Source organism: Gossypium hirsutum, chromosome A13 (genome assembly GCF_007990345.1).
Source record: "Gossypium hirsutum isolate 1008001.06 chromosome A13, Gossypium_hirsutum_v2.1, whole genome shotgun sequence".
In the NCBI taxonomy this organism is placed as follows: Eukaryota; Viridiplantae; Streptophyta; class Magnoliopsida; order Malvales; family Malvaceae; genus Gossypium; species Gossypium hirsutum.
This window is the reverse complement of record NC_053436.1, coordinates 93185447-93210005: the sequence shown is the minus strand read 5'-3', so window position 1 is coordinate 93210005 and position 24559 is coordinate 93185447. Positions and strand designations below refer to the sequence as shown.

The window sequence follows — 24559 nt, the reverse complement described above, 5'->3', positions numbered from 1 at the left end:
CTTTGTGTCAACCTACATATGGCTCTGTGCCAACCTGATTATGGTTGTGTGCCAAACATATTTGCCTAAGGCTATGTGCCAATATATGGTTATTGACGACTCTGTGTCGATCACATTTACCTAGGGCTGTGTGCCGGTTATGTTACTCTAGTTGATGGCTATGTGCCTAACATAATGCAGTTATCGATGGCTTTGTGCCACGTTTTCTGTTAAGTGGCTTTGCTACATTATCTGTTCTGGTGGCTCTGTCACAATATCTGTATCTGGTGACTCTGTCACAATATCTGATAACTGAGCAGCAATGCTGCAACTGTGGAGTGCAGGGCTGGGTGGGTTGAGCTATTCCCCACATGGAGTGTAGGGCTGGTACGGGTGGAGTGTAGCGGTTGGTTATAAGCTGGATTGGGTTGGGATTGCATTCACATTTTGATTTTTGATTCTGTTACCTAATACTAATTCTGATTTTGATTCTGTTACCTGATACTGATTCTGATTTTGATTCTGTTACCTGATACTGATTCTGATTCTGATTTTGTCACCTAATTCTGATTCTGATTCTGATTCTAGTTCTGATAATGTTTCTTATTCTGTAATGGGTTAAAGACCATCTGGTACTATCTGTTAAAATGGGCTAAGGCCCAATTGGACTGAAACTGTAAGTAAGTTGGGGCCAGACTTTTAATTCTTTTATATGACTGACTGTTCCTTTTTATAGTAGGGGATTTCACACTGAGTTTTCGTAAACTCACCCCGTTTATTAACCTTTCAGGTAATTTCTAGCCTTAGACGGATCGGGGCTACGAGGGGCTCGGAGGAAGCCACACACACTGTTTATGTTACAGTTTTGATTATTACTTTTAAATGTTTTTATGTGGGTTGTGTAAAGCCGTTGTAATTTTCTGGATTTCAAATTTGGAATTTTATTTATTGTTCTTATAATTGCTAATATTAGAACACGGTTTAGTAAAGCAACTACTGTTGTTCAAAACATCACGTAACCGCAATTGTTTTTAAATCAAGCTTCCGCAACTACCAATATTTTTACAAAGTTGTTAAGAATGTTATTCAGCTGAGGTTTCTAACAAGGTTTAAAAAGGGTATAAGTTTTCAATTCTTAAGAAGGGTTTTTAATGGAAACATGGATTTTAAAAAACACTTCAATGTGACATGCCAAATTCGAGCCAAACTTCTAGGCCGGGTTTGGGGTGTTACAGGATGACTCACCTCAACCGTACCGAATAGGAAAATACTGAGTACCGTAAGAGGGATTTCCTCATTTGGCGTGGTAGTGAAAATGTGGGGATCTGCGGCATCCAGTAAGACTTTATCGCCAAACTGAAGTTGATTAGAAGAGGTATCGGGCTTGTTTTGGCGTAGTTTCAGTTTATCACGTGTTCTCAGTTTGTGTGCTCGCCATTCATCTAGCTCTTCTATTTGAAGCCTTCATTCCTCATGGGTGTCTTTGTTCTCTACATGATAATAGTGCACTGTCTCTATTGTCTTGGTTTGAGGGGGTTCCTACAAGGATGATTGAGTATTATTTTTATCATCGACAGGTTTTATAGCGTTATCTTGAGTTTTAGAGGTTTTGACTGAGTCGCGTGCTTGAAGTGTTACTACGTCCTCACCTGCACGAAGTGTTAGCTCTCCTGTGCCTACATTAATAATGGTTCTAGAAGTTGCTAAAAAGGGTCATCCAAAAATTAAAGGTACCTCGTTATCCTCATCCATATCTAAGACGACAATGTCTACTGGGTAAATAAACTTATCAATTTTAACGAGAACATCTTCAATAATACCCTGAGGAAATCTAACTATTTTGTCAGCTAATTGTATGCTCATCCTAGTCTGTTTGGGTTTACCGAGACCGAGTCGTTTAAACATTTTATAGGGCATAACATTTATACTTGCCCCTAGATTAGCTAAAGCATTATTCACAGATAAACTACCAATTAAGCAAGGAATTGTAAAACTCCCTGGATCTTTCAATTTGTTAGGTAGCTTATTCTTTAGAATAGCTGAGCAGGCTGCATTAAGTTCCACATGCGATGTAGCATCTAATTTCCTTTTATTGCTCAGAAGTTCCTTTAAGAATTTTGCTGAGTTGGGCATCTGCGAAATAACTTCAATAAAGGGTAAGTTAATATGTAATTTCTTTAAGAGTTCGACAAACTTACCGAATTGTTCTTCTGTTCTGTCTTTCGTCATCGCTTTAGGATATGGCACACAAGGTTCATGATTCGTACTTACCTGTTTGGGATCATTATTGTTTACCTCTTCTCATCCTTTGTTCATCGCATTGTTTTGCTATATTTCTGGCTTGGGTGCAATGAGTCCGTCCTTATTTTGAGTGCTAATTGCTTTGAGGTGTTCCCTCGGATTAGGTTCAATATTACTTGGTAAGCTACCTTGTGGTCATTCGGAGATTAGTTTGGGCAGCTAGCCTATCTGAGTTTCGAGTCCTTGGATCGATGCTTGTTGATTCTTAAGTGCTGTCTCGGTATTTTGGAAACAGGTTTCTGACACCGAGATGAATTTAGAAAGCATCTCTTCAAGGTTTGGTTTCTTCTCTTGTTGATAAGGTGGCTGTTGAAAACCCTGAGGATTTTGTGGCTTTTGATTCCTTTGACCACCCCAGAGAGAAATTTGGGTGGTTCCTCCAACCTACATTATAGGTATTACTGTATGGGTTATTTTGAGATCTAAAGTTATTGTTACCCATATAGTTGACTTGTTCTTCTTCAGTTGTAGGATTGAAGGATTGGTATTCTGTATGCACACCTCCTCCGCTTGAGTCACACCTCATTACTGGATGTACCTGCATAGAACCAAGAAAACTATCAATCTTTTTATTGAGAAGTTCTACCTGATTAGAGAGCATGGTAACTGAATCAATGTTATAGACGCCAGCCAAAGCGGTAACCCATGGTGAGGGCACCTTCTCAGTAAGTCCTTGTATCTCTCCCACGCATCGTAAAGTATTTCTAAATCCATTTGCACAAAAGAAGAGATATCATTACGTAATTTAGCCGTTTTACCTGGCGAAAAATATTTTAATAAAAATTTCTCGGTCATTTGTTCCCAAGTAGTGATAGACCCTCGTGGTAATGAGTTCAACCACTACTTGGCTTTGTTTCTCAGTGAAAAAGGAAATAACTGAAGATGAATGGCATCATCAGAAACACCTTGAATGTATCGCAAAATTCAAGAAAATTAGCCAAGTGCGTGTTGGGATCCTCATCCTGCAAACCATCAAACTGAACAAATTGTTGTATCATCTTAATTGTGTTAGGTTTTAGTTCGAAATTATTCGCAGCAATAGTAGGTCTAACTATACTAGACTCACTTCTTGTTAAATAAGGTTTAGCATAGTCACACATAGTACGTGGAGCAGGATTTTGATTAGCTGCAATTGCAGGAGGTAGCTGATCGCCTGGGTTTTCGGCCATCTCTTCGGTTAGGGTTTGTGTATCGTCTTCTCGCTCATTCTCCGTGTATCTTTTTACTTTGATTTCTACAAACTATGCCTTATTTCTCTTTGATTTCTACAAACTGTGTGATTGATTTCTTCGTCAAAAAGTAATGGTCCTGATGGGTTTCTTCTAGTCATAAACTATAAAAACCTGCCAAGAGAGAGAAAAAGTAAATTAATAAATAATAAAATCAAATCAAATTGCAAGAAAAATAAATGGCTAAAGTAATAAAAATTTAGTGTTCCTAATATTTTAGTTCCCCGGCAACGACGCAAAAAACTTGATCGCGTGATTCGATAACAAGTAATAAATATTTATAATGAAAATCAAACCTAGACTAACTATTATCACGACGAAAAGGCAAGCGCACCTGTCGAACAATAGTATAGTAACGGCAAGACCGGGATATCGTACCCAAGGGAACCAAAAGTACTAGTAATAATTATCTTTTTATTATCTAGCCTAAGAATAAAAGGGTTTTTTTAATTAACGAATTATTTAAACTAAGAACGCACAAAGAAAAGAATTGGGGAATTGCTTTTGGGAAAATCGATTGACTTGAGACAATATCTAAGGAAAAATCCACCTAAACTTTACTTGTTATCCTGGCTCCGAATTGGATGATTTATTCATTCAACTTGTTCCGTAGAGATCCCAAAGTTATGTTATTATCCCTATTCAAGACTACTAATGTCTAATCTCTAGATTGAATAAGCGAGACTTTTCTCTAATTAACACTCTAGGGTTGCATTAACTCTATCTATGGATCCCCTTATTAGGTTTCACCCTAATTTAGAAAAATCTTGTCACCCTATTTCTAGGCGCGCAATCAACTCCGCTTAATTATGGCAAATGTACTCTTAGACAGGGTCTATTCCTCCTTTGAATAAAAGCGTGTCTTGAATCAGTATCCTGGGATATCAAAACAAGAATTAAGAACACATATTTAAGAACAAGTTAAATATTTATTATACGATTCAGAAAATAATAACAAGATTCATCTTAGGTTTCATTCCCGTTAGGTATTTAGGGGATTTAGTTCATAACTAAATAAGAAAACATCTCATAAGAATAAAGAATACAAAACATAAAGAAAAACCAAAACTCCTGAAGGGGAATTGAGGAGAGATCTTCAGTCTTGATGATGAATCCAGCTTCTGAAATGGATCAATCGGCTTCCTTGGGGTAATTCCTTACCCCTCTTCTCTGTCTCCTCTTTTCTCCTCCTCTAGTGCGTATTTATAGGCTTTGGAATGCCTAGAAACCCTCCAATGTGGCCTTTTCTGAATTGGACTTAACTTGGGCTCAGTAAGGACACGCCCGTGTCAAGCCATGTTCAATCCGTTAAATTGCACATGGCCGTGTGGGTCAATGGTCAGGCCGTGTGAATCGTGAAAGCCTTGGTCGACACCCTCGAAAGACACGGGCGTGTGAGCTGCCTGTGTGGCAAGGCTTAAGCCGTGTCACCTTCTCGATTTGGTCTGTTTTGTCCCTTTTTGGCTCATTTTTGGCTCATTTTGACTCCGAGAGCTCTCCTGAGTATAAAACATGAAATTAAAGCATTAGGAGCATCGGATTCACCAATTTTAATGAGAAATCATCTATAAAATGCATTAAACATGGGGTAAAAATATGTATAATCTACTGTTTATCAAATACCCCCGCACTTAAGCATTTGCTTGTCCTCAAGCAAAATTCTCAACTCATTATCAGAATAAACCCTTCTCAACTTATAATTTCTATCAATAATATCTCAAATTAATCCATAGGTAATCATACATTGAGAATTTAACTAAAAGAACATAAAAGTTTCAATCATTCCAAGTTGAGCATTTTATCCCGAAAATATAAGTGTCTTCCCTCATCTTAGTAATTACCTTTAATTCAAAATATCAGAGAGTTTTACATCCTCACTAAAGATTCACTCAAATCACTCGAGGTGTTTTAAGGACAATAAAGGAAGCACTCAATATTCAATACTGGAAAGTCATTACCATTGGCTTGCAGGAAAATCAAATCTCCACCACTTTAATTTTAAGATGATACATCAATCAAAAGGTCTTTAGAAGGTTGTAACGAAGCTTGGTTAGAGGGTGTGGTCACAAGCTGAAAGAAAGGGTTAGAATCGAGATTGAATTGAAAAGTTTCCTAACTAGAAAAAGAGTTAATCTTCACTTGCGTACAACAGAGCTTCTCTCAGAATATGAAATTACAGATATGCATACATAGTTGTGTTTTTTTTTAAGAACAAGTTAATTAATATAGACTAAATATCAGGAATAAAACATAGCTAGACAATCCATTCAACTCAAATCTCAACAAAAATAGGGATTAATTTAGGGGATTTCAACAATAATGGGTTAAAGGTTAATATTAAGGGTAATACAAGAATTGGTTTGTTGGGCTCAAGGGGGTTTACTAGGGGTTAATCGTGGAGGGAGGCTTTTCATGGCATGGGTGGGTTAATCCTAAGTGCCTTAATCGTTTTGATATATCAAATCAAATGGTGTGGTCTCGACCTGCATAATCAATCAAGTTCTAGAATAACAGTTCAATACTGACGCACTCAAAGCAATAATAAAAGTGAGCATGAAAGGATGAATAGATGCTCAAAAGGCTCAAAAATCTCACAAAAAATTATGGCTTTTTGATGTTTAGACTCGTGAATTCTAATTCAAAGTAATACCTAGACTTGGGGAAACAACCTATAATTTAATTTCTTAAAAATCAACTTATCATGCTTGATTCTCTAATGTCTTAAAGTTTAAATAATCAATGCATAAATCCGTATTTTTTAATTCAAAATATATCAATCAAAATCATAAATCAATTAAAATTTATCCTAAATATGATATGCGAGTTTTTCATGAGAACAAGGTGATTATTCAGGGATCTTTTTCTGATAATGGAATAAATACCCCCCACACACTTAAGATATACATTGCCCTCAATGTACAATGATAGATGTTAGAGAATAAAAATAATATAGGGAGAGAAGTGAAACTTCCTGTATGATGAATTCCTCGAACTTAGAGTTTTGGAGAGTGATCGGTTTGAAAGTGGAGGAGGATACTCCGACAGTCGTAGAAGTTCATTAGGCCATAAGTCTTGCGCCAAAAGAATATTATATCTAGTGGTAGCTATGGTCGTGGCCGAGCAGGACATGGCAGTCGTGGAGAACCTTCCCCGGTGGAGTTGTAGTTCCTATGTGATGATGAGCTTAGGATTTCTATATAACTATGATAAAATCAGGAACTTTTTAGGAGATATTAGCAAGTATAATGATTCGAAAAGAAACAACCGAAATAAAGAATAAAAATAAAATTATAAAATCTAATAAAAATAATAGAAATAGTTTCAATAATAAGTAAAAACAGAAAATAATAAATAAATTTTTCTAAACATCTTCATCACTGGATGGTTCGCGAGGCGGGACTAGCGATGAGATGGGAAGGTGCTGACAACTCTTCTGTAGAGTAGCATCAATGTTGTCAAATTGTTGAAAACACTGAAGCTCGAATCGGATGAGGTGCTCAGAGATGTTAGCATATGAAGCTGGCACATGAATTGGACGAGAGGGTAGTGGTGGCTGAGAATAGGGATCAGGGAGTGGAGAAGGGGAGCTTTCGGCTAGGGCTTTTGAAAGGAAGAAGAAAATGAACAGTGATTTGCTTATATAGGGGAGGGCCACACGGCCTAGGGCCACGCCCGTGTACTTATGAGGGTGAGCCCGTGTGTTTCGAATTTTGCAATTTTAGGTCGTGATTAGCTATTCTCCCACGCCTGTGTGTCTTGGTCGTGCCTAGCATTGTTCGCTTCTCTCCCATCCATGTTTTATGGTTGCACGCCAGTGTATTGTTCACGGCTGAATGGAACTGGCGTGTGACACGCCCGTGTCGAAGAAACAGAATTGAGCCTTGTCCCTGGCACGCCCGTGGTTTTCTATCCCCACGCCCGTGTTTTTCGTATCAAGTTCACCCACGAATAGGTCACACGGCCGTGGGGATTTATCGCATCCCATGTTTTGGGGAAATCATTTACCCTATTTTCGCACGGTCATTTCGCACGGACGTGTTTCCCTCCGTGTTGGGCACACGGCCTTAAGCACGGCCGTGTTACCAGCCGTGTGGTGCTGGGAACCTGTGCTTTAAATACTCTGTTAGTGACCTAAATGTTTAAAACTTGAATTTAAAATAATTTAAAATGGTTAGTACTCGTGTTGCCTCCCGAGAAGCGCTTGTTTATAGTCTAAGCTCGACTGTTTCCTTGTTAGTATACTCAGGGCGGCTTGTGGAGTCGTAGCTACTTTCCATCGACTTTAAAATCCTCACCATTATAAAGTTTGAGACGTTGTCCGTTTACTTTGAAAGTTCCATATGATGGGTGACTTACCTCTATCGTGCCATATGGATGAACAGATTGAATTACAAAAGGTCCTGACCATCGTGATTTTAGTTTCCCAAGAAAGAATTTGAGTCTTGAGTTGTATAGTAAGACAAGATCTCCAACTTCAAATTGTTTTCGTTGCTTTAAACGAATGTCATTGTAACACCCCTTACTCGTATCTGATGCCGGAATAGGGTACGAGGTATTACCGGACTTAAGTACTTGTAATCATTTAAAACTAAGACATAAAATTTCATCAAATTTTAAACTTTTCAAACATATATAATTTGTCCCTTAAAAGGGCCTACGAGGCCCAAAACAATCATTGAAATTGGTTTGGAAACAAACCGAAATCTTTCAGACAGTTAGTAATTTTTTTTACCAAAGCAGGGTCACACGCCCGTGCTAGACCCCGTGTAAAAATTAGTTAGCTACTGACTTGCTCACACGGCTAGACCACACACCCATGTGGTGGCCGTGTTCTTCACACGGCTGAGACACACGGCCGTGTCTCAAGCCCATGTGTATCATATGCTATTTTCCAAGCCCTTTTTGTGTTCTTAACTTAGCCACACCAAGATATTTATCTATGCATACATAAAATAGGTTTACAGAACTTTAACCATTATGAGCCAAATCTTATGGCTATATACAATGAAGCAAAATACCAAATATAACTTATTATCTATACATGCCACTTATTTGACAATAAATAAGAATTACCATTATTCTAATTTGATAAACTAATAGTGTGATGATACTTCCGACGATCTCCAACCCCGAGCCAACCTGACAACACTAAGAGAAATGGGAAAATGGTGTAAGCTTAAAAGCTTAGTAAGTTGGAATATTAATAATAATAAGCAATTTAATTAACAATATTATCCCATTCCTCAATAAATATGCTCAAGAAAATAGAATCATTAATCACATGATTTCATCTTTTTACACAAGATCAGCTAAGGCTATTTTCCTGAATCATAGTCACTAATTTATTTATATCTGGAGCTACAAAACTCCGAATTAAGTTCCATTAATTTTCCATGAAACTAGACTTATTTTCCTTTCTTCCATAAAATTTCCAGAATTTTTGGTTAAGCTAAATAGTACAGTTTATTCCTTAAAGTTACACCTGATTCATTGTCTGACAGTTCTGACCCTTCTGTACTAAAGTTCAATTATCTCATAGTAAAAGACTTGAATAATGTTCTTGTCTATTTCTCTTGAAACTAGACTCATATGTCTACTTACTAATTTTTTTCTAGAATTTTTGGTTGGGCCAATTAGTACAGTTTATTAGTTAAATTCTCCCCTGTTTCAGGGTATGACCACTCTGACCCCTGTGAACTACGAACCAAATTTCTTCCTGTACAGAATTACAACGACCATTCTGTTTATTTCCCCTAAAAATAGACTCAATAAGGAATCCATGCATGTAAGTATGACTCTTAATAATTTTTTTACAATTTTTGGTGAATTTCTAAAGTCAGAACAGGGGATCTCGAATTCATTCAGACCCTGTTTCACAAGAATTCAAATATCACACAATATGGAATTCTTTTTCTTCTCCTATTTCTTTCATGTGAATATAGACTCATTAAGCTTTAATCCCATATTTTATTTTGCCTCTAACTCATTTTCCACTATTTTTAGTGTATTTTCAAAGCTACACTACTGCAGTAACTCAAATCTGTCAAGGCTAAATTACTCATTCATATTTTCGATATACCCGTTGAACTATTTGGAACAAAAATTGGATACTCGGGAATCTCGCACACTAAGTGCCAATATCATGGCCCGAAGCCAATCAATGTAACTTTAATGACATGCCCTTTGTATCCTAATTTATTCCTAAGGTTCAACAGGAATTTCCAATGCCAAATTTTCATAAAATACTTCCGTACAATCATAATCATCAACAATTCAATTATACAGCATTAAATCTCAATTATAATAATGCTTATTAACAAGCTCATACATACATGAACATACCTGTACCGATCCATAACAAAATCATACTTACACGAAATGTCGCTGCACAATCGATGTCTTGCACGCTAAGTGCTATACCGGATGTTTCGCACACTAAGTGCCATCCTCGATACTTCGCACACTAAGTGCCATTTCAGATGTTTCACACACTAAGTGTCATCATCAATACTTCATACACTGTGTCATTTCGAATGTCTTGCACACTAAGTGCCATCCTCAATACTTCGCAAACTAAGTGCCGTTCGTTTGGTCGATAAATCATTAATCATTAAAATACTCATAAATATTCCATTTATATGATTCCAACGCATTAAATGCTCAATATAATAATACTTAATACGTACGAACTTACTTGTTTATAACCTTGCCACATCTCAGTCACTTAATGAACACATCATTCACATAACCAAGTTCCTGCACTTATTCCTCACAAAACTCACAAAGCAGTACATAGTAAGTTTTCTATTGAACACTTCAGATCAATACTCGATACTTGGTGGTTTCAGCACATAGCTCCACCCATCATATAGTTCGGCTCTCTTGTACACATGGTGAACACTTAGTACCACCCATGTGACCTAGCCAGTTTATCTCGTAGCTCTCTTGTCTACATGGTGTCCTTCACCTGGAACCACGCATGCGACCTAGCTACATATATCCCATAGCTCTCTTGTCTACATGGTGTACACATAGTATCACCCATGCGACCTAGCTACATTATAATGTCTCGTAGCTTTCTTGTACACATGATGTGCACTTAGCATCATACATGTGACCTAGCTACGTACCATCTGTATCATTCAATCTTTCCGAAGGTTCAACTGGGATTTCTCTCTCTTTTCCAACAATTTCACCAATCAAGTAATTATCAACAAACATATTTCCAATATTATTATAAAATATCATAATACAAGTAAAATTGATGTATTACTTACATATAAAATTACATCTCATTTAATATCAAGGCAATAACATTATTGCAGTATTATTATCATACCAACTTACCTCAAATGCCGAAACGGCTAACTTTCCTAACTTAGCACACAACTTTGTTCTTCCCTGATCTTAATCCAAAATTTCATGTTTTCTTGATCTAACATGTCAAATAACACTTATTTAACATATTTTATCAACACACTAACCAATTCAATTCATATATCAAAATTTGGAAAATTTACAATTATGCCCCTAACTTTTCAAAAATTACACTTTTACCCCTAGGCTCGTACAATAATTTTTTATTCAATTTCTATAAGGTTTAAGACATGCTAAACATTTTTCTCTTCTATGGCAACTCCAAATTTTCACTAATTCACACACTTATGACCAATTTATAACTTTTACAATTTAACCCTTTTTGACATTTGTATCGAAATTCATTGAATAAAACTCATTTTTAACACATCAAACATTCATTATCCACTATAAATCATCAAAACACAACCATATGATGAATGGGTAAATTTTTAAACTCTAATTTCTCTTCAATCAATTGGTAGAAATAGAAAATTTAAGCTTCGGGGATCTCAAAAATACGAAAATCATTAAAAACAGGACAAAAACCGTACCTGTATAAGCCATAGAAGCTTGGCCGAATGGAGCGCATCCATGGCTGCCATTTTCGGTTCTTTCCCACGGTTGAAGAAGAAAGAATGGAAAAAAATGATAGCTTTTATCATTTTTGTCTTATTAGGTTATTTTAATTAATTTACAAAATTACCCTTTTTATTTCAACCAAATTTCAAAAATACCAAAGAAATATCCATTCACTAACTTATTAAAGGAATAATTATACATAAGGACTTTCAATTTAAAACTCATAACAATTAGGCACCTCATATATAAAGAACTCAACTTTTGCACTTTTTACAATTTAGTCCATTTGACTAAATTGAGTGCTCAAACGTCAAAATTTTCGAATGAAATTTTGACGAAATATTTTCATAAATTTATAGACTATAAAAATATAATAAAAATAATAATTTTTCTCGTCGGGTTTGTGGTCCCGAAACCACTGTTCCGACTAAACCCAATTTTGGGCTGTCACAGTCATAGCACCGCTTTGTTGCTTCCTTGTATAGGCATGAATTTTTGTCTGCATTGGCTCGCCATTCATCTAGCTCGTTTAGCTGCATCAACCTATTTTTTCCTGCAAGTTCGGGATCAAGGTTTAGAAATTTAATAGCCCAAAAAGCTTTTTGATCTAGTTCGAATGGGATATGACAACTTTTGCCATAAACAAGTCTATAAGGTGATGTCCTTATAGGAGTCTTAAAAGCGGTTCCGTAAGTCTATAAGGCATCGTCTATTTTTGTTGCCGAGTCTTTTCTGTTTGATTCTACCGTTTTTTCAAGGATCCGTTTGAGTTCTCGGGTTGCTACTTCAGCTTGTCCCTTAGTTTGAGGATGGTATGGGGTGGCCGTTCTATGATGAACTCTGTATTTCTTAAGGGTTTTTTCAATTTGGTATTACAAAAATGAGTGCCCCTGTCGTTGATAATTGCTCTATGTGTTCCGAATCTCGAAAAGAGTTTTTTAAGGAAACGTACTACCACTCTAGCATAATTAGTAGGTAGAGCTTGAGCTTCTACCCATTTGGACATGTAGTCAACTGCTACTAAGATATATTTATTTCCAAATGAACTGGGGAATGGGCCCATGAAATTGATACCCCACACATCAAATATTTCACAAGAAAGCATATAGTTTTGAGGCATTTCATCATGTTTAGATATGTTACCTGTCCGTTGGCATTTGTCACATAAAGTAACATACCTGATAGCATCTTTGAATAACGAAGACCAATAAAAACCTGATTCAATTATTTTCTATGCGGTCTTTGTTCCAATATTTTTGATATTTCTGATCCTTTAACGTATCTTCTAATGACTTGATCTGCACATCTGTGAAACAGAAATGGATCGTCCCAAAAGTAGTTTTTTACATCATTAAAGAATCGATTCTTTTGCTGGTGTGTTAATCCTTTTGGGATAATGTTAGTAGCTAAAAAATTCGCGATGTTTGCAAACCAAGGTACCTCGAAGTTAGATATAGCAAAAAATTGTACTTCAGGGAACGAATCATTTATTTCCACGTCAACTAGTTCTCTGGTATTGGTTTTCTCGAGTCTGGACAGATGATCAGTCGCTAGATTTTCAGCTCCTTTCTTGTCCTGAATTTCCAAGTCAAATTCCTACAAAAGGAGAATCTATTGGATGAGTCGAGGTTTTGCATTGGTTTTCGTTAAAAGATAGCGAAGGGCGGAATGGTCAGTGTAAACAACAACTTTAGACAATATGAGATATGATCGAAATTTATCAAAAGAAAAAACCATAGCTAGCAACTCTTTTTTTGTAGTAGTATAGTTTTCTTGTGTAGCCGTTAAGGTTTCGCTGGCGTAATAGATAGGTTGAAAATGCTTGTCTCTTCACTGTCCTAATACTGCACCTACTGCAAAATCACTCGCATCACACATTAGTTCAAATGGCAAGTTCCAATCAGGTGTAATTATAATTGGAGCATTAATTAATTTATCCTTTAAAGTATTAAATGCTTCTAAACATTCCTAATCGAAGTTAAAAGGTATATCTTTTTCTAGCAATTTAGTTAAAGGCATAGCTATTTTAGAAAAATCCTTAATGAATCTTCTATAAAAACTAGCATGTCCTAAAAAGCTTCTAATAGCCTTAACTGAACTAGGAGGTGGTAATTTCTCGATTGTTTCTACTTTAGATTTATCCACCTCAATCCCTTTACTAGAGATTTTATGCCCTAGTACAATACCTTCTTGAACCATGAAGTGACATTTTTCCCAGTTAAGCACAAGGTTTGTTTCTTCACATCTTATTAAAACCCATTTTAAATTTTTAAGGCAGAGATGGAAAGAGTTACCGAATACCGAAAGATCATCCATGAAGATTTCCATGATATCTTCCACGAGTTTGTCGAATATAGCTATCATACAGCGATGAAAAGTAGCAGGGGCATTACATAATCCAAAAGGCATTCTACGATAAGCGAACGTACCATATAAGCATGTGAATGTCGTCTTTTCTTGATCTTCAGGAGCTATTGGGATTTGGAAGTAACCAGAGAGTCCGTCTAGGAAGCAGTAATACATGTGTCCGGATAATCTTTCTAACATTTGGTCAATGAATGGCAAGGGGAAGTGATCTTTTCTTGTGGCGTCATTTAGTTTCCTGTAGTCTATGCAAACTATCCATCCTGTAACCGTTCTTGTTGGGATTAGCTCATTCTTCTCATTGGGTCACAACCGTCATGCCTCCTTACTTGGGGACAACCTGCACTGGACTTACCCAAGAACTGTCAGAAATAGGATAAATAATTCCAGCATCTAGAAGTTTAATTACCTCATCTTTTACAACTTCCTTCATGTTGGGGTTCAGACGTCTTTGAGCTTGCACACATGGTTTGTATTCATCTTCCATTAAAATTTTGTAGGTGCAAAAAGAAGGACTGATTCCTTTAATGTCAGAAATTTTCCATGCTATGGCCTTCTTATGTTCTTTTAATACTTGGATTAATTCATCTTTCTCCTTGGGTTGTAAATTAGAAGCAATAATAACTGGTAATGTAGAATTATTTCCAAGGAATGCATATTCTAAATGGTTTGGTAATTGTTTAAGTTCCAGTTTGGGAGGCTCCTCAATAGAGGGTTTTTGCTTAAGTTCATCATTGATCTTAATACCCTCATATTCTACTTGTCTTGACGGATGGTTATCAGGTTCCTCACCTATCTCTTCATCTTGAGCTGGACATGGTTTTGTCGTCTCCTCTTGTACAATTTCCTGAAAAGAGTCTTGAGTAATATGATCAATAGAGTCAATGAAATAACATGAATCATCTTACTCCCTAGAGAATCTCATAGCATCATAAATTTTAAAGATCATTTCCTCGTCACCTACTCTAAGTACCAATTTACAGTCACCCACGTCAATCACGGCTCTAGCAGTGGCTACGAATGGGCGCCCTAAAATTAAGGGTACTTCCACATCTTCATCCATGTCAAGCACAACAAAATCAACAGGGAATATAAATTTATCTACTTTTACGAGTACATCTTCTATAATACCCCTAGGATATTTAACAGATCTATCGGCTAATTGAATACTCATCCTAGTGGGTTTAGGTTCCCCAAGACCAAGTTGTTTGAACATTTTATAGGGCATTAAATTAATGCTAGTGCCTAAATCAGCTAGTGCTTTTTCAATATTCAGATTACCAATTAAGCAAGGGATAGTAAAACTTCCTGGATCTTTTAGTTTGGTTGGGAGTTTATTTTAGAGTATGGCGAAGCACTCCTTGTTGAGTTCTACTGTAGATAAGTCCTCAAACTTCCTTTTATTTGTTAAAAGCTCCTTCAAAAATTTTGCGTATGTAGGCATCTGCGAGATAGCTTCAACAAAAGGTAAGTTGATATGTAATTGCTTAAAAAGTTCAAGAAACTTACCAAATTGTGCATCAATCCAATCTTTTTTTAATTTTGCTGGATATGGAAGCGGTGTTGAATATTCCTCCGGTACTGGTTTGTCACTATTTTTTGGGTTTTTCTTCCCTCCTTTCGTTTTCCACGGCTTCTTGTGCTAACTTTTTTTCAGATTCCACTAACACTTTCCCACTCCTTAGTGTAACTGCTTTGACATGCTCTCTGGATTTCGTATTGCTAAAAAAATTTTCTGGTGGTTTTTCCGAGATTAGTTTAGAAAGCTGGCTTATCTGAGTTTCTAGTCCTTGGATCGATGCTTGTTGATTCTTAAGTGATGTCTCGGTATTTTGGACACGGGTTTCTGACATAGATATAAATTTTGAGAGCATCTCCTCAAGGTTCGATTTCTTCTCTTGTTGATAAGGTGGCTGTTGAAAACCCTGAGGATTTTGTGGCTTTTGATTTCCTTGACCACCCTAGGAGAAATTTGGGTGGTTCCTCTAACCTGCATTATAAGTATTACTGTATGGGTTATTTTGAGATCTAAAGTTATTATTACCCATATAGTTGACTTGTTCCTCTTCGGTTGTAGGATTGAAGGATTGATATTCTGTATGCACACCTCCTCCGCTTGAGTCACACCTCATTACTGGATGTACTTGCGTAGAACCAAGAAAACTATCAATCTTTTTCTTGAGAAGTTCTACCTGATTAGAGAGCATGGTAACTGAATCGATGTTATAAACGTCAGCTATTTTCGTTGGCTTTGTCCTCATAACTTGCCACTGATAGTTGTTCAGTGACATCTCCTCTATGAATTCATAGGCATCTTCTAGTGTTTTATTGTTGATGGTTCTGCCAGCAGCTGCGTCAATCATTTTTCTTGTCGAGGGATTTACACCATTGTAGAACGTTTGACTTGCAGCCAAAGCGGTAACCCATGGTGAGGGCACCTTCTAGTAAGTCCTTGTATCTCTCCCATGCATTGTAAAGTGTTTCTAAATCCATCTGCACAAAAGAAGAGATATATAATTTAGCCATTTTAGCCGGCGGAAAATATTTTAGTAAAAATTTCTCGGTCATTTGTTCCCAAGCAGTGATAGACCCTCGTGGTAACGAGTTCAACCACTGTTTAGCTTTGTTTCTCAATGAAAAGGGAAATAACCGAAGATGAATGGCATCATCAGAAACGCCATTGATTTTGAATGTATCGCAAAATTCAAGAAAATTCACCAAACGCGTGTTGGGATCCTCATCCTGCAATCCATCAAAATTCACCAAACTGCTGCAATCCATTAAAGAAGGTTTAGCATAGTCATACATAGTACGTGGAGCAGGATTTTGATTAGCTGCAATTGCAGGAGGCAGCTGATCGCCTGGGTTTTCGACCATCTCTTCGGTTGGGGTTTTAGTATCGTTTTCTCGCTCGTTCTCTGTGTATCGTAAACTACGCCTTATTTCTCTTTGATTTCTATGAACTGTGCGATCGATTTCTTCGTTAAAAAGTAATGGTCCTGATGGGTTTCTTCTAGTCATAAACTATAAAAACCTGCCAAGAGAGAAAAAAAGTAAATTAATAAATAATAAAATAAAATAAAATTGCAAGAAAAATAAATGGCTAAAGTAATAAAAATTTAGTGTTCCTAATATTTCAGTTCCCCGGCAACGGCGCCAAAAACTTGATCGTGTGATTCGTAACAAGTAATAAATATTTATAATGAAGATCAAACCTAGACTAACTATTATTACAATGAAAAGACAAGCGAACCTATCAAACAATATTAGGATAAATTGCATTAGGGATCATTGCATTTAGTTTCATATACTTAATTTTTCATCACGTCTCAATTATATTGTTTTTTATTTGTCAAATTATTATTATAATGTTACAAATTAATTGGCTTAGCACAAATACAATTCTTGTGGAGACGATAACTCGATACTTACTTATTATTTGATAATGACTGTGTATACTTGCACAAACCCGAGCATTACAAGTTTTTGGCGTTGTTTTCGAGGATTGTCAACTGTTGCCTTAGTCATTTTTTGTGAAATTATTTATTTTCAATTTGGTTACTTCTAACATTACTAACTTATTCTTTTTAATTTTGGGATTTTCTTTTTAGGGGTTTATGAGCATAGATCAGATTATCGATTTACTCCTAATAGACCCTAAAATTGAGCGAACTTTTAGACAAAGAAGACGTGAATGAGCAGCTCAAAAATAAGTCGAGATGGACCTTGGAAATCAGAATCAAGACCAAGGTAATGAAGCTGATCATGTACGAAATCCTATCCTCATTGTCGATGATAGGGATCGATACGTCAGACAATATGCTGTGCTGCTTTTCAATGAGTTAAATCCAGGAATTAGAAGTCTAGATATTGAGGCAACCTAATTCGAATTGAAACCAGTGATGTTTCAAGTGCTACAAACGGAGGGCCAATTTAGTGGTATGCCCACAGAAGATCCACATCTCCACCTTCGATTGTTTATGGAGGTGAGTGATTTATTCAAGACAACCGATGTGACTGAAGATGCACTGAGGTTGAAGTTGTTTCCGTACTTGTTGTGAGATCGAGCACGAGCATGGCTCAATTCATTGCCACCAAGTTCTATATCCACATGGCAAGAATTAGCAGAGAGAATTTTGGTTAAGTATTTCCCGCCTAGCAAGAATGCTAAGTTGAGGAACGAGATCACAACTTTCCAACAACTGTTGACGAGTCTTTGTATGAGGCTTGAGAGTGATTCAAGGAGTTACTTCGTAAGTGTCCTCATCATGGGATTCCTCATTGTATCAAGTTGGAGACATTCTATAATGGTCTCAATGCACATACAAGATTGATGGTAGATGCTTCTGCGAACGGTGCAATTTTTTCTAAGTCTTATAATGAGGCTTATGAGATCATTGAGAGGATTGCAAGCACTAACTATCAACGGCCAACAAATCGAACAACTTCAGGAAGACGTGTAGCTGGAGTTGATGAAGTTCATGCTCTCACTTCATTATTAGCTCAGGTATCGTCTATTTCCTCTATGTTAAAGCAGTTTACCGCTAATAGTGTTAATAATTTTGCAGTTCGGCCACCAAGTCCGTTTGAAGTAGTTTCCTGTGTGTATTATGGGAAAGGTCATTCTTTCGAGAAGTGCCCATTGAATCCTGAGTCAGTGTACTATGTGGGGAACTAACATCAAAATAGGAGTGGACAAGAACCCCAGTCCAACTTCTATAATCCTTCATGGTGTAATCATCCTAAATTTTCTTAGAGCAACCAAGGAAATGGACCAAACAACAACTTTATGCATCATAGACCCAACCAATCTCAAGGGTTTAATCAGCAAGCTCCAAAACCACCTCATGTTGAGGCATCAAACAGTTTGGAGAACTTATTGAAAGCGTACATGGCAAAGAATGACACTGTGATCTAGAGCCAAGCAGTAACACTGAAAAATTTAGAAAACCAAATGGGTCAGTTAGCTACAGAGCTTCGTAATAGACCGTAAGGAACCTTACCAAGCGATACTGAGAATCCAAGAAACTTGGGTAAAGAACATATCAAGGCAGTGGCATTGCGAAGTGGTAAAATTCTGGAACCCCGATTGATTGATGTCGAAGACGAGCCTATTGAAAAGGAGGAAAGTCAACCAGCTATTGAAATTCCTACACCAAAAGAATCAGAAACTACAAAGACTGACAAGGTCAATCCTAACTTAGTGAATTCAGATACTTTAACATCTTCTTTGGATACAGATTTACCTACTCAGAAGAGTTGTCCGGTTCAACCAAAAGTTCATCACCTCCATATCCACAAAGATTGTAGCAACACAAGTAAAAACAGGAGGTGCAATTCAAGAAGTTTTTGGATTTTTTGAACAATTACATATCAATATTCCATTGGTGGAGGCTTTAGAACAAATGTCGAATTATATGAAGTTTATGAAGGATGTACTATCCATAAAGAAACGACTGAATGAGTATGAGACTGTCGCCTTGACAAAGGAGTGCAGTGCATTCCTGCAGAATAAGCTGCCACCAAAATTGAAGGATCCAAGAAGCTTTACGATACCTTGTAACATTGGTGAATCTTACTATGGTAAAGCATTGTGTGACTTAGGAGCAAGTATTAAATTGATGCCTAAGTCTATTTTCAAGATGCTAGGGGTAGCAGAAGTAAGACCTACAATTGTGACGCTTCAGCTAGCGGATCGATCATTAGCATATGAAGAAAAGATCGAGGATATTTTGGTAAGAGTTGATAAAAAAAATTTTCTTGTTGATTTTATTATTTTAGATTTTAAAGCAGATAAGGAAGTGCCAATTATCCTTGGGAAACCTTTCCTAGCCACGGGAAGAATGTTAATTGATGTGCAGAAAGGCGAACTCACCATGCGAGTTTAACATGATCTAGTAACTTTTAACATTCTTAAAGCGATGAAATTTCCCAATTCGACAAAAGAGTGTTCAGTTGTGGAATATATAGAAACCTTGGTTTATATGGAAAGCAATTTTAAAGAAGATCCATTGGACAAAGCCTTAGGGTTTGACCCTTTGGAGGATGAAAAAAGTGAAGAAAACATGGTTCTGGTGGAAGCCAATCTGAGAAATTTTATTCAATCCACACAGTTTGAACCATTGGAGTTAGAAGTCAGAGAATTTGTGCAACCCTAATTGTCAATCGAAGATCTACCTACACTCGAACTAAAGGTACTTCCTTTCCATTTGAAATCGTTTATTTAGGTGACTGTTCCACTTTGCCTGTGATTATTTCAGCAAAACTGGCAAAAGATCAAGAGGAGAAATTAATTTCTATTTTAAAGAAATTTAAGAAAGCAATTGGTTGGACCATAGCTAATATTCGAGGTCTAAGCCCTTCATTTTGCATACACAAAATTATTCTAAAGGAAGGTGAAAGAGCTCGAATTGATGGGCAAATGAGGCTCAATCCTATTATGAAGGAAGTTGTGAGAAAGGAAGTGATCAAATGGTTGGATGCATGAATCATCTATCCTATTTCAGATAGTTCGTGGGTAAGTCTGGTACAGTGTATACCGAAGAAAGGTGGAATTACGATTGTTGAGAATGAGCATAACGAATTGATCCGAACAAGAACTGTTGCTGGTTGGAGAATTTGTGTTGACTACAGAAAGCTAAATAAAGCCACTCGGAAGGACCATTTCCCGTTGACTTTTATGGATCAGATGCTAGATAGACTAGCAGGTAATGAATTCTATTATTTTTTAGATGGTTATTCGGGATAAAACCAAATAGTTGTAGCCCTGGAGGACCAACATAAAACAACCTTTACTTGTCCGTATGGTACATTTTCTTTTAGGCGAATGCCTTTTGGTTTATGCAATGCACCTATAACATTTCAACGATGCATGATGGTAATATTCACTAATATGGTTGAAAATTTTGTTGAGGTTTTCATGGATGATTTTTCCATTTTTGGTAACACTTATGATATTTGTTTGAGTAATTTGGCTAAGGTACTGAAGAAATGCGAAGAGACGAATCTTGTCCTTAACTGGGAGAAATGCCATTTTATGGTTAAGGTAGGAATTGTCTTAGGGCATAGAATTTCAAAGAAAGGAATTGAAGTCGAAAAAGAAAAGGTAGACATAATTGAAAGATTACCAACCCCAGTGAATGTGAAAGGAGTAAGAAGTTTCTTAGGCCATGCCGGTTTTTATCGAAGGTTTATCAAAGATTTTTCAAAAATTTCTAAATTGTTGTGTTTGTTGTTAGAGAAAGATGCAGAGTTCGATTTTAACAAAGAAAGATGCAGAGTTCGATTTTAACAAAGCATGTTTAGAAGCTTTCGAAGAGATGAAAAAATGGTTAATCTCAGCCCCCATAATCATTACACCCGATTGGAGCACACCTTTTGAGTTGATGTGCGATGCAAGTGATTATGATGTTGGAGCTGTGATGGGTCAAAGAAAAAACAAAGTGTTCCACCCCATTTACTATATAAGTAGAACCTTGACGGGAGCCCAACTCAATTATACGATAACTGAAAAGGAACTATTTGCTATAGTCTTTGCTTTTGACAAATTTCGTTCATATCTAATAGGTACCAAAGTTACAGTATTTACTCACCTTGCAGCCATTAAATACTTACTCACAAAAAAAGGTGCAAAACTGAGGCTAATTTGTTGGATACTTTTACTCCAAGAATTTGACCTTGAGATCCAAGACAGAAAAGGTGCTGAAAATCAAGTAGCTGGTCATCTGTCGAGGTTGTAGCAAGATGAGGTAACTCGATCACATGTGCCTATCAATAAGAATTTCCCAGATGAACACTTATTTGAGGTAAGTCAAATTCATGAAACACCTTGGTTTGCTAATTTTTCCAATTATCTTGCTTGTGGAATAATTCCTCAAGAAATGACATACCAACAAAGGAAGAAATTCCTTCATGATAGTCGGTATTATTTTTAGGAGAGCCTGTTCTTGTTTAAACAGTGTGCAGATAATATAATCTGAAAGTGTGTAGCTGAAAGTGAGATTGCTGAGATCCTATATCATTGCCATTCATCTCCAAGTGGGGGACACTTTGGTGGTGCTCGTACTGCAGCTAAGGTTTTACAAGCATGTTTCTTTTGGCCCACACTACTTAAAGATGCTTATGCCTATGTGAAGAACTGTGATAGATGCCAAAGGAGTAGAAACATATCAAGGAGGAATGAAATGCCTTTAACAAATATTTTGGAGATTGAATTATTCGACGTATAGGGCATTGACTTTTTATGCCTGTTTCCTTCTTCATATGGGAACAAATACATCTTAGTTACTGTGGATTATGTATCCAAGTGGGTTGAAGCTGAAGCATACCCTATAAATGATGCTAAGGTATTCATGTGATTCTTACATAAGCATGTGTTTACACGATTTGGGACACCAAGAACTATTATTAGTGATGAAGGTTCTCAATTTGTGAACAAATGGCTTAAGTGGTTGCTTGACAAATATAATACGAAGTAGAAGATTGCTACTTCTTATCACCCCCAGACCAATGGGCAAGTTGAAAGAGTGAACCGTGAAATCAAAGGTATCCTTGAAAATGTAGTACGCCCCAGCAGAAAAGATTAGTCTCGAAGGCTCGATAATGCATTATAGGCTTATCAAACAACATTTAAGACACCGTTAGGAATGACTCCTTATCGGTTGGTTTTTGGGAAGGCATGTCATTTTCCATTAGAGTTGGAGAATAGAGCTCACTGGGCTTTGAAAAAGTTGAATTTTGATCTTAACCAAGCCGGTGAGAGAAGGATGTTACAATTGGATGAGTTGGAAGAGCTGAGGTTATTTTCCTATGAGAAAGCCAAAATGTATAAAGAAAGATCAAAAAGATGGCATGATAGTCATATACGACCTCGTGAGTTTAAAGAAGGTTAGAAGGTTTTGTTGTTTAATTCAAGGCTGAAGTTATTTCTTGGAAAGCTAAAACCCGATGGAAAGGACCTTATACCATCTATCGAGTTTATCCTTATGGAGCTGTTGACTTATACGACAATTACGGAGGTATGTTTAAATTCAATGGTCAACGTCTCAAACATTATTGGGATGGTGACGTTGAGCGAGTTGAATCCTCGTTCAAATTAACAGACCTTTGATTTTTCATAAACTTGTTTTGTAAATAAATAAATAATTAGGATTTATTTTCTTAATTTAGTACATTTAATTAATTCTGTCTAAGGAGATTGGAACTTAAGCGGGACCACTGTGACCCCTCCAACCATTCCTGGGAATTAATTTAATGTAATTTATTGAGAAGAAATTTTCTAATTAAGATTTAAATTATTTTTTTTTAGTTTCACTTGTTTTGTTTAAATTTTAAATTTTTATGTTAATAAAGGGGGTCAAATTTGGCCCAAGTACTAATCAATTTGTTTTTTAGTAAGATACAGTCTTAATTTGAGGCCCAAGACAGCGAAAAGAGGGAAAACTCCACACCTATTGCCACCACTTCTATTACTTGCCGCCCAAGTAAACCTAATTAGCTAAGTTTTTCCTACATGTTGCCCTAATTTTTCCCTATATAAACCCCTCTTCATTCTACTATTTTTCATACCCCTCAAAGCTATTTGCTTAAACCCCAAAAGCCTTAAACTTTTCTCTTAAATCGTCAACCTTAAATCCTGAAAGAAACCCTAGTTTCTCTTCCCCTTGTGCTGAAATCATCTAGTGCCGCCGCAAAGAGATTGCCGAAGTACTGCCGTTGCACCATTCTTGCCTTCGAAAGGTTATTACCGTAGCAAGTTCTACCCACCTTGCCGGTTTCTCTTTTTCCCTTGTAAGCAGAACTTTGCCAAATTTTCGAGAAAATACCTTGTCTAGCAAAAAAACTAGATCGTCGAAGACTACTCTTAAAAACCCGATTGTGATTGATGAAGAAGTGAGAGAGATTTGATTCAATTTTCAAGCATCAACCTATGATGCTGGAAAAAGGTTTTAACTTGAAGAGTAATGATTTTATGGTTGTCCCTGTGCCAATTAGAAAGACAATCAATGCTCTCAAGTGGGAACGATTTTGTGAAGCTCGTTCACTTCCTGATGATGAACTAGTTCGAGAGTTCTATGCAAGTTTGACCACACAAGATGCAACTGAGGTCATCGTTCGAAAGAAAAATGTACCTCTTACTTCTAAGTTCATCAATGATTTGTTTAACTTACTGATGTTGAAGAAAATGAGTACTACCCTATGATAAACAACATAAATTAGGATTTTCTTCAACAAGTACTTAATGTTGTAACAAATCCAGGATCCCAATGGATTATAAGAAAGTATGGAAGTCATTCTTGCTGAAGAGAATACCTAAAACCAGTAGCAAATGTATGGTTTTATTTTGTTCGCTACAGTTGCCTATCTCACATAGTTCCACCATCTCGATGGAACGAATACTCTTGTTATATGCAATCTTGACAGAAAAGTCCATTAATGTTGGGAAAACTATTCTCAAAGAGATTTCTTATTGTGCTAAAAAGAAAACAGGAAGTGCTTATTTCCCATCATTAATCACTTCACTTTGCTTAAGGGCCCGTGTTAAAACACAAGCGAATTTGAAGGGGCAATATGTCCCAGGGTGCATTACAAGTGATGATCTTCAAAGGTTAGTAGAGAAGGTGCATGAGCTGAATCAAGGTGAGCAAGAAAAACCAACTGAGCTAGATACTGAGGAGTCAACAAATGAAACTGAAACTGAATCAGTTACAACCACTAAAGAAGAATAATCTGATAAGGAACCAAACAGT

The 24559-nt window shown here is 36.7% G+C and overlaps 3 non-coding genes across 3 annotated transcripts; 2 read left to right on the top strand and 1 right to left on the bottom strand.

Annotated features, from left to right (window-relative positions):
• Window positions 1–2920: 2920 nt before the first annotated feature.
• LOC121213396 (small nucleolar RNA R71) lies at window positions 2921–3027 on the top strand. Its single transcript, XR_005908778.1, has one exon. It is a non-coding gene; the product is annotated as a small nucleolar RNA R71 (small nucleolar RNA).
• A 13204-nt stretch (window positions 3028–16231) lies between these two features.
• LOC121212906 (small nucleolar RNA R71) lies at window positions 16232–16337 on the top strand. The gene has a single exon (XR_005908278.1). It is a non-coding gene; the product is annotated as a small nucleolar RNA R71 (small nucleolar RNA).
• A 1643-nt stretch (window positions 16338–17980) lies between these two features.
• On the bottom strand, window positions 17981–18086 carry LOC121213161 (small nucleolar RNA R71). The gene has a single exon (XR_005908531.1). It is a non-coding gene; the product is annotated as a small nucleolar RNA R71 (small nucleolar RNA).
• Between the last annotated feature and the right edge of the window lie 6473 nt (window positions 18087–24559).